The sequence below is a fragment of the Microtus oregoni genome, unplaced genomic scaffold (assembly GCF_018167655.1).
Source record: "Microtus oregoni isolate MIOR12 unplaced genomic scaffold, Mior012 000006F_ref0000085, whole genome shotgun sequence".
In the NCBI taxonomy this organism is placed as follows: domain Eukaryota; kingdom Metazoa; phylum Chordata; class Mammalia; order Rodentia; family Cricetidae; genus Microtus; species Microtus oregoni.
This window is the reverse complement of record NW_024543065.1, coordinates 8,713,690-8,730,879: the sequence shown is the minus strand read 5'-3', so window position 1 is coordinate 8,730,879 and position 17,190 is coordinate 8,713,690. Positions and strand designations below refer to the sequence as shown.

The 17,190-nt window shown below is 43.4% G+C and overlaps 1 protein-coding gene across 4 annotated transcripts in view; it reads right to left on the bottom strand.

The window, feature by feature from the left end:
- Nucleotides 1-17,190, bottom strand: part of Arhgap18 (Rho GTPase activating protein 18) — a 221,717-nt gene that overhangs the window by 120,900 nt on the left and 83,627 nt on the right. The window contains exon 1 of one of the 4 annotated variants that reach the window (XM_041654685.1): nt 3,620-3,797. The exons of the other annotated variants lie outside the window; for them this stretch is intronic. The gene's annotated coding sequence lies outside the window, so the exon portion shown is untranslated. Of the gene's footprint in view, nt 1-3,619; nt 3,798-17,190 lie in introns of those variants that run through there. 4 annotated transcript variants of the gene reach the window in all.

Here is a 17,190-nt window from a genome sequence, read left to right as displayed (position 1 = left end):
TTAGACCTGTTTCATTAAAATATCTAATCACAGGAAATAATTTGTGATCAGTACTATAGCATATGCCAGTTATCCCAGCACTCTAAAATCAGAAGCCGGAAGACGACAAATTAGAGGTTAACCTGGGTATGAGGTGAGACCCTGGCTGAAGAAAAAGGAGGAAGGAGAAGTTGTCATCAAACTCACCCGAGGATAAAGCAATATGACGTTTTTTATATTTTTATTGGAGTGTGAGTTATGAAGCAAGATAATAAGTGGGAAGAGAGAAAGCCCTAATGGGTCATAAAGTCATGAAGGGTAGAGACGAGAAATGTCAGAGATTTTCCTTACGTCACCGTGTTCCCTAGAGCCAGCTCGGTTTCCCTTTACCAGCAGGGTTATGGAGAAGCACAGTGTACCTTTGCCTGGCACAGGGTGAGTGAGGTAAATGAGAACGCCACGAAGAATCATAAACAGAGGAAGGAAGGCTGGAGAGGAGTGCAGCGGCGTTACCGTTGGCTAAGAACACCGAGAAAACATGAACAATGATTCCTTTCCTACTGGTAACCAGGCCTCTGTGTATGCTAAGCACTCGCTGTACCACTGGGCCACAGCCCTTGCCATAGAAAATGACTTTTTAGAGTGAGGCTTGAGAAGGAGACGAAGCCAGGGGCCGAGAAACAGACCTCAACAGCGTGAGATGATTGGAGTCCAGATCAAACCAAGTTGTGGCACTTGACAACTACAAAAGGCTGTGCAGAGAAAAAGCCACCTAGCTCAGTGACAGGCCCCTGGGGCAGGCCTGAGAGAGGTGTCAGTGATGACTCAGCTGTCACATGTGGAGAGCCAGCAAAGGGACTGCCAGGGACAGGGGGAAGTAGGAGAGGAAATGATGTGTGTGGTGGCTTAGCAACATACACATGCTGACATATTTGTGGTTTCCCCAGCAGAAAAGGCCTGCTGAGATATTCTGCATTCTGCAGCTGGGTTAAAATTTAACTGTGAAGGTAACAATAGCTAAGCTATACAAACCACTGGGCTAACATAGCCTATCTAAGAATGTACGCGCAGTGGAAAAAAAAAATACAAGACAGGAAAAAAAAAAACCCTGAAAGTAAAATTCACCAACGGCTAGCTCTGAAGTCGTGCTATGAAAGAGTCACATGTCCTCTTTAGACTTTTCTCAATTTTTTTTAATGAGAATACTACCTAATGTCATTGCAGAGTGGCAGGTATTCACTTGCCAGCTTCACAGATGCACACACTCACACACGCACACATACACACAGGGAGTGGAGAGAGAGAGAGAGAGAGAGAGAGAGAGAGAGAGAGAGAGAGAGAGAGAATGAGTTCACAGCTTTTACCTCACTGGGTGTAGACCAAAGTCATTGAGGACCATAGTCATTGGCCACAATGAGCTGCACTTACTATCCACAGGTCAGATAGACAGGCTGACTGTATTGCAGCCAAACCGCAAAGGTCAAGAAGCTCTGGCTCAGCCGGGCAGTGGTGGTGCACATCTTTAATCCCAGCACTCAGGAGGCAGAGGCAGGTAGATCTCTGTGAGTTCGAGGCCAGCCTGGTCTACAAGAGCTAGTTCCAGGACAGGCTCCAAAGTTACAGAGAAACCCTGTCTCAAACTCCCCCCCCCCCTCAAAAAAGAAGAAGAAGCAAGAAACAAGTTACAACCTACAGCTTGACCCCCCACCCTTCCCTAAGGAAGCACTCCCTATGATATGAGACAAAGCCTCTCCAATTACAGAAGCTATCTAAGGTGATTACAGTACTAAATATAGCTTTTCACAGCTGTAAAAATGTGGATTGTGTACCAAGCAAGCTGGGAGTTGGATGTGTTTGCACAGGCTTTGACCCTCGTTCTTGGGAGGCTGAAACGAGAATGATCACAAATTTAAGCCCAATGCAGATTAATAAGCTCTTATAGCAAAACAGAACAAGGTTCCCTGGGTACATGACTCGCCCTTTTCCTCATCATGACAAAGTACCTGACAGGAAAACAATAAATGTAGAGGAGGAGAAGATTAGTTTTGGCTCATGGTTTCACAGAGATTTCAGTGTATCACAGTGGGGAAGATCCGGGGCTGGAGCACCTCTCTTCAGAGGCATAAGCAGTTCACACAAGGTGACAGACAAAAAAGAAAAGGAAAAGAAAGGAAAGGAAAGGAAAGGAAAGGAAAGGAAAGGAAAGGAAAGAAAGAAAAAAGAAAAGAAAAGAAAAAAGCAGATACATGTTCAAGAGTTGGCTTATGGCTAAGAGCACTGGCTGCTCATGTAAAGGGCCTGGGATCAACTCCCAGCACATACATCTAACAACCATCTATAACTCCAGTTCCAAAGGATCCAATAACCACTCTGGCCTTGTCGTAACTCCTAAAGACTAGAGGCCAGTGACCATAGCCACCAGCCTACCCCACCTCCTGAAGGGTCTCTAACTTCCTAAAACAGTATTCCCAGCCGATGATCAAGTGCTTAACACATGAGCCCCCAGGGGGCCACTTCAGATTCAAAACAACCTAGCAGCAACATCACTGGAGTACAGAACAGAATCATGTCCTTCCTTCCATAGCTCAGGCTAAAGACAGGGGAGGCAGCATGGTAATTAAGTGACAAGGATAAACCCTGGAACCAAACTAGAGCTTGAAATCTAGTTTCGCTATCCTGACATGTCACCTGGAGCAAGTTTCGTAACTCCTGTGCCTTGGTTTCCCAAGTCATAAAATGGAAGTTGCTACTTTATCTATGGTGTTATGAAGCACACATCAGCCAGTGTGCCTACACAGACCATTTCAAAACACACAAGACAGCAGCAGGCAAACTGAAGTGACTAAGTGGAGATCGGTTATTAGATATTTTCCATCAAAGATGCAGTAAGCACAGACTTCTAGAAGAGTCTGCTCAAATGTGACCGTGAACTGTATGCGTTGTGTTAGAGATCAGTTTTTCTGAACTCAGCATAGTCAAGGCCACTTGTGCCTTTCCAACTTCCTCTCTTTTTCCCCTTTGACCGATGAAGATTAAAGCAGATAATTCTAGACTTCCTCAAAATGTACAGCATCCCAGGAGCAAGAGAGGCCTGTTTGTTTTCTTCTCCACCGTGCCGCATTCTCCTTACCCCGAGAAACGGAAGGACCTTTCTTTATTCACACTCCTAATGTGCCACAAAATATTTTAAAGCCAGAAGCAAGCTGTCCCTATTGTAAAGGGAAGTCTGCTCTGAAGACGTGCGTCTACATTTCTGTCTTACAGATGCTTATAATAACTCAACGATTTCCTTCCATGCCACACAGCCTCTTTGAGCCTCACTCTGAATGTGTCCTTAGGTCGCCTCTTTGATGATATGGTCATCCTCCATGTGATGAGAGCCAGCACTGTAAGAGGCACTGACACCCACCAGTACTGATGATACTATACCAAGGGCTGCCTACTACGCCATCTTCCTTGGCCGTATGCGCATGCTCGCCTTGGCCATTACACAAAGCTCCTGTGCTCACCCATTTGATCATGGGAGGGGAGCAGAAACGCCTCCCCTCCTCAACTCTATCAAATATAAGTGTAGCGTCCACACAACCACACCACCAGTAAAATGCCAGGCTTCAAGTTCCCTCCTTAATTAAAACAGTACCTGTCAGAGGCTTTTCCAGAATCCCCTTGGCGTCCCAGAGGACTCAAATATTTTCAACGTTCCGCCACTTCCCTGTACAGTTGGGAGAATTATGGGCTGACAGCTTCCAGCCTCTTCAGGTTTGCAACCACAGAAGCGTTGATGCAGAATTCTGGTCTTTTGTTCAAATTTCTATGTCTTTCAGTCAGTAGTTAATGAAGCCACCTCATCACCCCCTTCGTTAAAAAGCCATTCTTCGTCTGGACGGTTTCTCCACTTGAGCACAATTAGCTGCAGATGGTGATCAGGGATTCTGCTTACAGGCCAGGAACCAGCTTCTCTGCACCACACCCTCAGGACTTTTAACTCTGGTTCATAGGTCCCAGAGCAGCTATAAATTGCTGCCTTCTATGTTAATACAAACAGTAGAAAACTGCACCTGCAAACTCTGGAAACGCCAAGGGGCGGAGGGCCTGTTGACAGAGCCTGGGGCTGAATGTGACTACCAGCATTTCAAAGTGTTTCCTGTCTGTCTCGGACCTCTGAAGAAAGCCTTAGCCCCATTCTCTCTAATCAGGTACCAAATAGGACGTGTCCAGATACCTTAATTCAGACTTAGACCACAGAAGGCCTGACGTGGAGACAGTTTCACTCTCTTACCAGAGCAATGAAAGGAGCCCATGAACGCGCTTTTTCTGGGAAAATAAGCCTTGTGTCCAGCAAATGGAGATATTCCTAGTTCATCTCCAAGCTCACCTGTGTTTGCCATCCCCTCCTCCTTGTCCTGACACTCCCTGAATTCACCACTATGCTCCTGACAGGACTGTAGAGGGGACTTTCAGGTGGCCCAAGTTCATCGGAGACCATGTTTTTGTTTGCGGTGGGCTTCCATGACATCCACCGCTCCCTTCACTAGTCTTCACAGATCTCTGTGAGACAAAGAAGCTTCAAGACTTGGCCATGGTCAGATAACCAGTAATGGACAGATCAAAGCCACAACACCCAGACACCTCATAATCCAGAGCTCTCCCCCTTCATCAGTTTGCTGTTCAGTACAGAAATCCCAGTTCTATAAGATTCAAGGGTCTACGATACAGCACTTGAGTAGTTCTAAAGTGGGCAGGTGTAGAGAAATCCCAGTTCTTCAGACCTGGAATAAGTTGGCCTCAACTTCCCAGCTTGGCCTTCTCCCTATTCCAAGGGTCTGGCCCTCTATCTAAGTCAACATCCTCAAAATCTTCTTCATTCTACTTAGAATGCATCCACCACCTCCCGTAAAGCTCAGTCACGACCAGGCAAGCAGACAGGTGAAGCATACAACCTTCTCGGGTCCTTAGTTGATGGACAATGTCTTCTATCTGTAAACACCGAGAGAGCATGCTTGAACTGACCCGCAGCTGCAGTGGCTAGAACCTCCCTTTCTGGAGCACAGAGAGGTGACCAAGTTAATCACCCTTGGTAGAAATTGAGAAACTCCTTGCAGAACCTTATCTTGGGAAAGCACAGAGTGCCAAACATGGAACAGCGAGCAAAGCTCCTACTCAACAATCCCCAAGGACTTACGTGAAACAATCTTTAAAAGAAAATGTCTCATCACAGACAACTGCTGCCCTGGGTAGTGTACACTGAACAAAGCTGCCCCCAGTGAAGACAACTCTGCCTTTTGGAACTCGCCACATATCCTAAATACTACTGTCTAATAGAAAAATAAAAATAGACAAATAAAAATAGGCAAAAAAAAGTGTCGAAGGATTCAAACCAGGTATACATGAATATTCTTTCATGTGTGTGCATGTGTTTGTATGTGCACATGACTCGCAGGCATGTGGAGGGGGCACATGTTGACATCGGATGTCTTCCACAATCACTCACCTCCTTACATTCTGAGAGAGGCTGTCTCCCTGAACCAGGAGCTCACCCCCTAGGCTATCCTTGCATGCTAGAGAGCCTCTGGCTGCTCCTGTATCTGCTCCTAGCACTGGGGTTATAGGCCCACAACATCAGGCCAGGCTTTTCGTATGTGATTTTAACCTTAGGTCCTTATACTTACACAGCCAGTAGCTTCCCCACTGAGCCATCTCCCCAGCCCTCTGAGTTACTGACATACAAATGTTCTGCGTCCTCTTTGGAATTTGGTGAACAAGCTGAACCAATAGGGCAGTCTTTAATTCTTCGAGAAATAAGTGGCTGCTAATGCTAATAATCGTGCCTGAGTCCTCACCCACAGCCCGTGTGAGGGCAGCCTTCTCAGAGGAGCACAGTGCTCAAGATGGAGATACGGACACGTGCTGTGTTTGCCTTTGAAAACGTCAGCAGTGTACTTCCCTTGGTTACAGGCTTAAGATCCACGTACACATTACAGCTTCTCGCTAAATATTCTGCCGGCAAAAATTCAAAAATGATTCACTGTTACAAGGTTTGTACATAAGGACATCTGATTCGGCAGAAACACCTCCATTTCTTCATTCAGAAAAATCACACATTTGCTTTTCATAAAGACCTAGAAAAAGAAAACATTCTTTCTCTATCACCCCAGCTCCTGGCATCCCAGTATTCAAATTCCCATTCTGAATCTTACAACTAAAAAGGAGATAGCATTTCCAATTTTAAAAGGAAGCAGATTTGTTCCTGTTTTAACGAGTCCCATGAATTTAAATTGGGTCTAATGTCAATAATGAGTAGACAGGCAAGGGCTTTGAACAACTAGGCCATTCACAATATTGTATTCATCACAAAATCAACATAAATATCCCGCCCAAGTAAACATACATGCATGACCGGCGTGGAATTTATAAAAATGCCCAGCTATTTATTCATAATGCTAACATCCTGACATACATGCCGGGCATAAAGAGGTTCAAACATGAAAAATCAAACCTACATTTATCACGTGTATGCCCACGCACGTTGTACTTTGAGGAACACTTCATAAGTTGAAACAGGACTAAGACATCTCACCTCTTCTCAGATCAGAGCTTTATAAACTACAGGTGGCCTCTCCAAATGCAAAGTGACTGATGTGGGAGTCTTCTGTTTTGTGTTGATTTCATTGGTTAAATAAAGAAACTGCCTTGGCCCTTTAATAGGACAGAAAATTAGGTAGGCAGAGTAAACAGAACAGAATGCTGGGAGAAAGAAGCCGAGTCAGGCAGTCGCCATGATTCTCCCACCAAGACAGACACAGGTTAAGATCTTTCCTGGTAAGCCACCTCGTAGTGCTACACAGATTATTAAATATGGGTTAAAGCAAGATGTGAGAATTAGCCAATAAGAGGCTAGAACTAATGGGCCAGGCAGTGTTTAAAAGAATACAAATTGTGTGTTATTATTTCCAGGGCTAAGCTAGCCGTGTGGGATCTAGGCGGGAACGTAGCCTGCTGCTCCTTCTACAAGTGACTTGATATTCCCAACACAATCAAACATGTGGTCCACACAGCACGGAAGCAACCAACTTTGTAACTCATGAGCACAGCTTTAGAATCCACAGAAAAGACTCATTTTCAAACCAATATTTTTTTCCTGATTTACATTTTCCAAAGACACAATACAAATATCCAGGGGTATAAATATTCACTTTGAAAATATTCATACACAGAGGGGACATATCAAAAACACACCGCTGTGAAGATTTGTGGCATTTCATATTCCTTTCAAAAAGAAGATGAATGTGTGATATGTGTGATATGTGTGATACTACAATTTCATGAACCTAACAACATATGCCACAATCTAGAAGATTCATGGAGGAGCAAATCAATTACATATGCCTGTACAGTATTTGCAAGTTTCTCTTTAAATCTCTGAAATTGTAAATTTACTTCACCACTACTGACATTTTATTCAAAGCAAACAACTTCCGAGTTATTGTTTTTTCACAAGTCTGGTTGTATGCAAAAGCACCATGAAACAATGGCTGTCCCTCTGCCTCATTTACACATGGGACTCGTTGAAGGCATCCTTTGATTCTGGCTGGTAATGCAATACATGCTAAGCTACCATACAGGGACCTCACAATCTAACAAACTGGTTGTTCAATCGTTTATTCTGTCTGGCGATGGCAATAGTGTGCAGGATGGAAGGAAGTGAATGGGTGATCCAGAAATGGTCACCGTCAACATAAACACAGAGCAGACTTTCCATAGCCCTGGTCCTCGATCAAAAGCTGAACAGACTTTGGTCCCAGCTCTTGCCAGCCTGGGGACCCTCAAAGCCAGGGAAACTCCCGCTACAAGATCAAGGATCTAGGAAATGGTGGTAGGGCAATACTGAGCCATGCAGATCAGCTCACCCCATGGAAAGATCTACCTTGACTGTCAAGGAATTCTGCTACTGTTGATAGCTTTCAAAGCTGACTTTTCTTAACGAAACTCACTATTTCAATCATTTCATTAAGCATTGGTTCTAACAATTTCAGAAGAAAATCCCAAAAGCAGTGGTCTCGCAAGCACGAAAACTTAATGGTCAAAGAATCATAAGGAAAAGTCACTTTTAAAAGCCACTTTTAAAAACAGTAATATTGGTGTTTTTATTTTATTTTATTTTATCTTACTTTTAAAAAAAAAGCATAAAGGAGCTTTTCAGGCTAGAAATCTGGAGTGTGCAGTGGACCCAGGTGTGAACTGTCCACAACAGCAACATCTGGAAGCTATCTGGTTGGTACTTCACCCACCTGATTACATTATCCTCCTAGGCACAGCTGGTTTGCAACATATACCCCATGCTGCAGCCATGTTTTCTAGTTACTGCTCTGTCCATACTCGTTGTCTGCCCAAGATGGACTCTCCAGTGTCCTAGACTGGGCCAACACACCACATCCATCACCAGTTGCATCTCAGGTGCAATCCCTCTGTGGCTGCCTGGGCCTGGACTGGCCTGGGGTTTCCTTAGTGTTGATGTGGTCAGTGCCTCTGAATGGTGACAAGATTAGTTGTCCCTCCCTCCCACAGCTGATCTTCTCTCAATCCTCTAACCATGGTTTTATTCTTGACCCCAAAGCCTAGAAATCCCATCTTCCCTTAAACTGAGATCTCTGGTCCCGCTGGACCAGGACTAGGACTTGGGTCCCATGGGCCAGGATAAGGACTTAGCACCATCAGCATTTCTATTGATGTTATTTTTATATTGTGAAATGTTTACAAAATACACACTTCCTTTCGTTCTTTTCCCTCAGAAAGGAAGCCCTCTGGGGAGTGAGGCATAACTGAGCAGACCCCTTTTACAAAATGACTCCACTAAACTTGGGTTACCCATGGGTCATTTTCTGTCCTTCCTGCACTGAACCTACAGCCTTTACAGTTTTGAAAAATCTTTCAAAATAAATGCTTTCCCTAAGTATGGAGGGATGGTATAAAGCCAAGGAGCCTAAGCCATGTCAAATTTTTAGCACCAACTTGAAAGCTTGCTGCCTTCCTCCGAGAGAGTTTCTCCGGCAACGGTGACCTATGACGGAAACAGTCTGGACAGATACAAAACTCTATTATGGCTAAGATTTGCAACTTGAGGCAGCAGGAACATTTTCAGAGCATGTCATACAGGGACACCTTGGCCTGGAAATCAACTGTTTATACACAGGTCTAGGTTTAGGAACAAGAACAGGCTAGTTCACTTACCTTAAGCTTGCTTGCTGACAAATCTCAAATTACTTAGCCTAAAAATGGAGATGCCCCTGAAAGAGGTACAGTGTGTCCATCCCCTGGTCAACATTCATAAGTCAAGAGTCTAAATACTATGAGGGACCAGGTAGGAATGACCCGAGGCTGAGTGACAGATTCATGTCCCCAGCCAGCCTTCACTCACCACCTTCATAAACACCTACAATAACTTAATCAAAAAGCACCACCACCACATAGATGATTTTATCTTGAGATCTCTGGATATGCGGGAGGCCATGGCTGTCATGCCCTCACAGCCCCATGCCGCCCCAACCCCAAGCATTCAGATGACCTAATCAGTTTGAGAGGGGCCTCTGCGAGAACTCCAGATTCACAGCTCAAGAAGAGGGCCGACTCAAAGGGCTGTGGGAAACTTTCACACAGTGAGTGAACCCTGGAATGAGCTGAGTTGTTGGGGGTCAACCTGGAGATAATGTGGCCCCGGTGCAGTCTTACTGTCCTTTTCCTAAGGCCTAAGGAAAATCTGCTTATTCATCTTCAAAGAAATGGTGGAGATATAAAACCATTTTAATACCGTGTCCCCGTTAACCTTGGAAGTTTCCTGGTTCAAATCCTTGCCCAGACTTATCTCGTCTGCTCTATCTAGAGAGGCCCAGACTTCCTCTTCTGTTTCTGCAGCCCCCACTACTGTCCTTCATCTCAAGACTGCTGGAAAACCCACATGACACCTGCCACAGATAATGACTTCCCCAGAAACTGAGGTCCTGGTGCCATTCAGACACAAACATGTCAACGTCCCTTATGCTATGACAATGTGCTTGGACTTTAAGCCAGAGCTCATTTATAAACATTGATAAACACCAGTTCTTTCCCTCATCGGGATCAAGGTGTCAATTTTCATCTTACAGGAAAGTACATTTTGAAGTGCGTAGGAACAGAGTATGCTCAACAAATATTTGCTTTGCTTTTCCTCTACAATAGTTTGCTCCAGTTACATGAAGAGTCAACCACAAAATACTAGGGAAGACATTAAGGTTACGTAAAATTGCTTATTAATTAACAGAATGGGTAAAAATCACTACTCGTTGGGATAAATTAGATCTTTGTGTGTGAAAGTTGCTGGAGTAATTTCCCCAAATGACCACTTTACCATCAATGAGTTGTCCCGGATCCAGATTGGCAATATTTCCTTTAAATACTACAAGCAGAAGAGCTTTTATTATGAAAATGAACATAAATCAGCCAGGATTCAAACACTTCACTCTTTGTAAACTTGTGCTGTATGTGCTTCCAAAGCATTACTTTCTGTTTCCAAAACTTGGAAGTAAAACGATTCTTTTGAATGGTATAGGGCTGAAGATCCTGATAGCTAGTTTCCCAGGGTCAAGCTCCAAATCCCAGCACTGCCACAACAGGCCAGCCTTGGCCAGCTTGGTGACTTCTCCGGACTGCTGTGGTCTTCGCCATATTCAATGAGGTGAACCAGCTGTAATCCTTACCTGAAAATCGATGTTCTAGAGGGAAAGATGGTCACTAAGATTGTCCAATTTTCTTAAGTATCAAAGCATGTAACCCAAGATACAAATGAGTTTTCCTAAGCCAAAATATACAACCAATGTTTGACACAATAGACAAACCACCTTACTGGCACCGAGAGTAGCTAAAACTCCACTAACTGGAAGCCAATCAGTTAAGGCCGGGTGCTACATCTTTGCTTGGCCAGGCCACAGTTCCTCTGACGCTGTGCTTCCCCCACATCAGCACTAAAACTGCCACAAGATAGTTCCTCCATAACAATACCTCACTATCATATTAGGTTTGGGGATATACATGCAAGTTATATATACTATAAATATACTAAGTAAATATTTTTGAAACAGACATGTATTATATGAACCTTTCCCTTTCTTTTTTTTCTAAAGCCCTAGCTATCCCAAACTGACTATGTGAGTTGAACTCTGAAACCCACTGTTTCCACCGGGCAAGAGCTCAGTTGGTGAGTGTGCAGTACCATGCCCAGCTGAAACTTAAATATCTAAAAATAAAAAGCCTGTCATGGTGGCACACCTCTTCAATGTCAGAACTCAGGAGGCAGAGGCAAGCAGATCTCTATGAGTTTGAGGCTACCCTGGCCTACAGAGGGAGTTCCAGGCTAGCTAGGGCTGCACAGTGAGACTGTCTCCAAGTTGGGGGCAGCAGGGAGAAAACTCCCTTGCTGTGGGAACCAAGAACCAGCTCTGGAGGTATAAATGCACAGTGGACAGCCAAAGGGAAGCTGAAAACTGCTGATGTTGCAGTATAACAAGACCCAAAGTGACTGGTCCCAGGTACACAATATTTAACATTTTTCTACACAAACAGAAAACAATCATTTTAGTTTTCACAGACGACATTCCCCCAGAATGTTAGTATCAAATGTTTCTCAAGACAGAGAGGGGCTTTTTCGTCAAATTTCATCAGAATATGCTATTTCCTACCATTTTTCTTCTATCTTTATGAGGCTTAAGATACTACCTGGACAGTATAGGCGACAAGAAAGCTTGCACATGTTGCTTACACCCAAACAATGAGCCCCAAAACTCTTCTTAATGTAACACTTAGTAACAGTGCTCCACCTGCAGTCTGGGAAATAAGACTAATTCCATTCATGATGGTGGGAACATGCAATCAAATGGCCCTACGTGTCGCAGTTGCTCAGGAGTGAAGAATGCAGGCCAGAATTGAAATCAGCCCACAAACCCCTAGCTTTCCAGCTGTGGACCCATATGAGGATTTATAACAGTCAAAAACAGCACCACCAGCCTCGGGCAGAGTGGTCAGACACTTGAGCCTATGGAGGATGACATTTCACATCCAAATCCTCTATTTGGATTCTTATATTTTTCCTTTGTAGAGTTTACTAAAATCAAAAATTGAGAATAACATGCTTTTTATAGTATATCATGTCACTCACAGACTATGTTATCTGATTCTTTTTGAGACAGGGTTTCTCTAGTGTAGCCCTGACTTTCCTGGAACTCACTTTGTAGACCAGGCTAGCCTTGAACTTACAGAGATCTGCCTGCCTCTGCCTCCCAAGTGCTGGAATTAAAGGTATGTGCCACCACCACCCGGCTTCCATTGATTCTTAAGGATAGAACCTTACTCAAGAAAAGAATAGGAACTTAGGGTCTAGAGAGATGGTTCAGTAGTTAAGAGTACTCGTTACTGTTTGAGAGGACCCATGTTTGGTTCCCAATACTCCTATTAGAAGGCTCAAAATGATTTGTAATTCCAGTTCCGGGATACTGGACACCCTCTTCTGGCTCCATAGGTATCCACACAATATTTGCATCATTCTCTCTCTCTCTCTCTCTCTCTCTCTCTCTCTCTCTGTCTCTCTCTCTGTCTCTCTCTCTGTCTCTCTCTCTCTCTCTCTCTCTCTCTCACACACACACACACACACACAGTTTTATAAATGAAAATAAACCTAAAAGATGGGAATAAGAAATTTATATAATTCCCAACCACATCTAAATATATAAAACTATCCAACTCCACTATAATACAGAGTATTTCAGAAAGTTGTAATTCAAATAAATTTAATCTAGAAATATGAGTGTACCTCTCCCTGCCCTCACAGCTAAAATTGTCATCAATAAAAATGAGTTTTAAAAAAGTAAAATACTAATCATTTTTGTCAGGTGACAATGACACCTTTGACTGTATTATTTGAACAGAGAAATAAACAGGTCCACACAAGTAACCCTAGTGAAGCATTAATTATAAAACACGCTAATCGAGTTACATGTTTCTAGACCACCTATAAATAACCTGCTCAACTTCCTGCAGCGAACTTGTCTTTTCTTAGTCAAAGTGAACCTCAACTACTCAGCCAAAGTTTTTTGGAAATTTTTTCTTTGAAAGGGGTGCTCTAAAACCATGCTTCTAGAATTTGTGTCTTTGGATTTCCTTGCAACCACCTTGTTAAAAGTGGGAATTCTGACATTTGTTTACTTCCAGATTTTACCATCTTTACACACGAAAGACCTCTGGAGATGTTTAGTTACTAAAAGGTATATTTGAAATTTTATATATATATGTTTTATAAATTTATGTTTTATATAATATTTACAATAGTCTATAGTTATACATTTTTAAGAAAAACTTTGAGTTGTCTACATTTTATCCCAAGTAAAATCTTCCTTCCTTCCTTCCTTCCTTCCTTCCACTTTTTTCCCTGAGACAGGGTTTCTCTGTGTAGCTTTTGCTGTCCTGGAACTAGCTCTGTAGACCAGGCTGGTCTCGAACTCACAGAAATCCACTTGCCTCTGCCTCTCAAAGGCTGGGACTAAAGGTATGTGCCACTACCACCCGGCTTATGCTATTTATTTCATCAGTAATATATAATGCCTATTATTTTTTCAAATATTTATGGTATGTGATTATCATTGGCTTTCAGAGATGATACACTAGGTTTCTAATGCTAAACTACGCAAAATTCAGAATTCTTTTCAGTCAAAATTCAATGATTAGCCCACAGTTTCAGATTGGTATGGGTGTGGGAGTTATTTGTTTTTGTTTTGTCTTTGTGTGAGTGTAGGTGTATGTAGGTCTCTTACTGTTTCCTGCTATGTACACCATACTGGCTGGCCTGCAAGCCCCTGGGCTTTCTGCTATTTCCACCTCCCATCTCTCTGGGAGCGCTATCACCCATGCTTCTATGGGTTCTGAGGATCTGAACTCAGACCCGCCTCTACCACTGAGCCATCTCCCAGGCTTCCATCAGAGCTGGATAGCAGCTTGGAGGCAAAGCATTCTTAGTGCAGCATTTTGCGTTTAGTGAAGCATCACTTCACTAAATTAACTACGCCATCCCAGGTCAAATCTGACCTGACTAGGAGCATGAGAACATGTCAGTGCCCACACTTCTGAATCTTCCAAAACAAATGACAAGGGCCAGCAGGAAGATTCAACTTGTCACCAAGGACATCCTGAGTCCCATGCCAATCACCCACGGGGTGAAAGAAGAAATCCTACCCAGAAAACTTGTCCTCTGTCCTCCACAGGCACCCCACTGCACACATGGCACATTCACACACAGACAGATGAGAGAGGGTAGAGAGAAGACAGGTGGCAGAATTTAAAAATTTTAAAAGGTAGGCTGGGCATAGTACCACACTCTTTTAATTCCAGCACTAGGAGCGGAGCGCCCGGCTAGCTCAGTCGGTGGAGCATGAGACTCTTAATTCCAGCACTAGGAAAGCAGAAACAGGAGGATCTCTGTGAGTTCAAGGCCTGTCTGGTCTATATATTGAGTTCCAGGCCCACAGGGCTACACAATGAGACCTTGTCTTAAAATATATATATATAAGTTTCTCAGGGGTCACAGGAAGTCATAGTTATTGGAGTCATACCAACAGCCCTCATATTTTGGAAAAGATACAGAATGAAAAAACTAAACACAAAAAGACAGAGAATTTTTTTTCCATTTCTTGCTATATAAAAGGCCGGAGAGCAAACAGTATACTCTGAATAGTAATCCCCAGTAGAATTGAAGGTCTCATTAGGGTTCAGAAAGTTTATTTTTAAATTTGATGGGAAATTAGAAGGTGTTTCTCCTAGCAGCAGTGTTACAAATAAGTGGCATATTTTGCTTAATAAGAAGAAACCTATCACTGGGATGACTGCTCTTTTCTGAAGGGAAATGGAGGCGGCATGGACCTGGGAGAGAGGAAGAGGGGAAACTGCAGTTGGGATGTAAATACAATGACAGAAAAAAAATTTTAAAAAAGGAACCAATCAACAATGGGCAGAACGGGGTGTGTGGAGGACCCACAGAACTTCATCATATATGCTTTCTTGCTCTCCTACGGAAAATGGCTTTTTCATTTTTAAGAGGTTCACAGAGCTGACCTCCACTGTCTCACATTTCTCTGCATTTCTTCCTTCTAGTTACTTCCACCTCTGTGATGGCCGCACAGCAGCCTGTTTCTGCTTTATGAGCAGGATCTTGCAAGAGTGTAAAGTGCAGGTACAGAGAGAGAAGTGAGAGCAGGCTAGCAGGACACTTTCCAAAGTTACTGCCCAGCACACAACAGACGCCTGAAGACAGGCATTACGGATCACACCGAGAGAGACACTAACATTCTTAAAATTTCCACACTCAAAGGTTGAAGGACAGCTTGCATGAGTCCGTTCTCTTTTTCCATCATGTGGGCAGAGTCCAGGAATTTAACTCAAGCTATCAGGTGGATGTCAGTTAGCATGATGGTGACTGCCTTTGTCCCCAGAGCCATCTCTCCAACCCACGTGCTCAAACTTTCTTTTTATCAGAATGGGACATCTGTGGATATCTGCTCCAGGAAGCATTAATTGCTTCCTGTTTATGACACTCACAGCTGTCCATTAAACATATATTTACAATTTAAGGGCAAAAAAGGGGAATATAAATATAATAGCTACAAAAAAATGTACCTGCAAATACTCGTTAGTCCGCAGCCATCTTTTCTTGTTGACCTGAATGACCTCATAGTTTATTGAAGGTAATAAGTGATTTATGAGTTTGCATGCTCCTAAAATAAGGAACGAAAGCAGTCCAAAGCAGCCACCCCATTAACATTTCAATACTACGAAACTCGTTAAGACGCTTTTTGTATATTCATTATAGTGCTTATTCTGAAATAATCTGAAACAAAAGAGTCACTCCAAAATTTTTTTTCTTCCCAAAACAGGGCTTCTCTGTGTAGCTTTCAATCCTGTCTTGGAACTTGTTCTGTAAACCAGAGTGGCCTTGAACTCACAGAAATCTGCCTCCCTCTGTCTCCCGAGTACTGACTGGTATTAAAGGCGCGTGCCTCTACCACCAAGCTCAAAAATGGTTTTTAAGATAACGATGTTCTCCTGTGTGTCAAAGCAAACATTCATTTCAAAACTATTAACAAATTCACTTCAAAAGTGGCTTTTCAAGATAGTGGTGGTGGCGGCGGCGCATGCCTTTAATCCCAACAATCAGGGGGCAAAGGCAGGTGATCTCTGTGAGTTTGAGACCAGCCTGGCCTACAAGAGCTAGTTCCAGAACAGGCTCCAAAGCTACAGAGAAACCCTGTCTCAGACAAACAAACAAACAAAAAAGTGTTTTTCAATACTTTCCCAAGTTTGTTCACTGACAGGCAGCAGGCCCTCACTGCCCTTCATCACCACAGGAAACAAGCTGTCCCCTAAAACAAGCATTCTCCTTAGGATGCTCCATGTTAATTCAGTCAACAGCAGGACAGCCCTTGAACAGAAAAACAAAAAAGCCAGGCAGTGGTAATGCCTGCATTTAATCCCAGCACTCAGGAGGCAGAATCTCTTTGAGTTCAAGGCCAGCCTGGTCTATGGAGCGAGTTCCAGGACAGGCTACAAAGCTACGGAGAAACCTTGTCAAGAAAGAAAGAAAGAGAGAGAGAGAGAGAGAGAGAGAAAGAAAGGAAGGAAGGAAGGAAGGAGGGAGGAATAACGGAAGAAAAAACCTGATGCCCCCAGACTATCAGTAAATTGCCTGTGGCTAGAGCCAGGAACAAGCAGAACTCAGACCGCTCCAGTCAGACAGTCAGACTCTACCTGTACCATGTCTATACCTTTTCCCTCTCACACCTATGGCTCAAGCTTGCATTACCTGCCTAAAGTGGAATAGGCGCTCTGCTAAGACAACTAAGCAACCTGTCCACTGAGACCACTAAGATCCTTAAATCCAAGAACGTACAACCAAGTATGGACAATGCAAATCACACCAAAATGCCAGGGCTCTGGCTAAGTAAAACATCTGGAGAAAAATCTAAAGCACAGAAAATGGACTCTGACAATTCGCAACTACATTTTTAAGATGTTTAGAATTAACCAGGTGAAATGAACAGGAGTATTGCCATACTGAGTTCATAGATGAGGAAATCTATAGAAATACTATGTCCTAAACATCTTAGAAAAGATGACGGATACATCCTTCCTGTGGGAACCTTA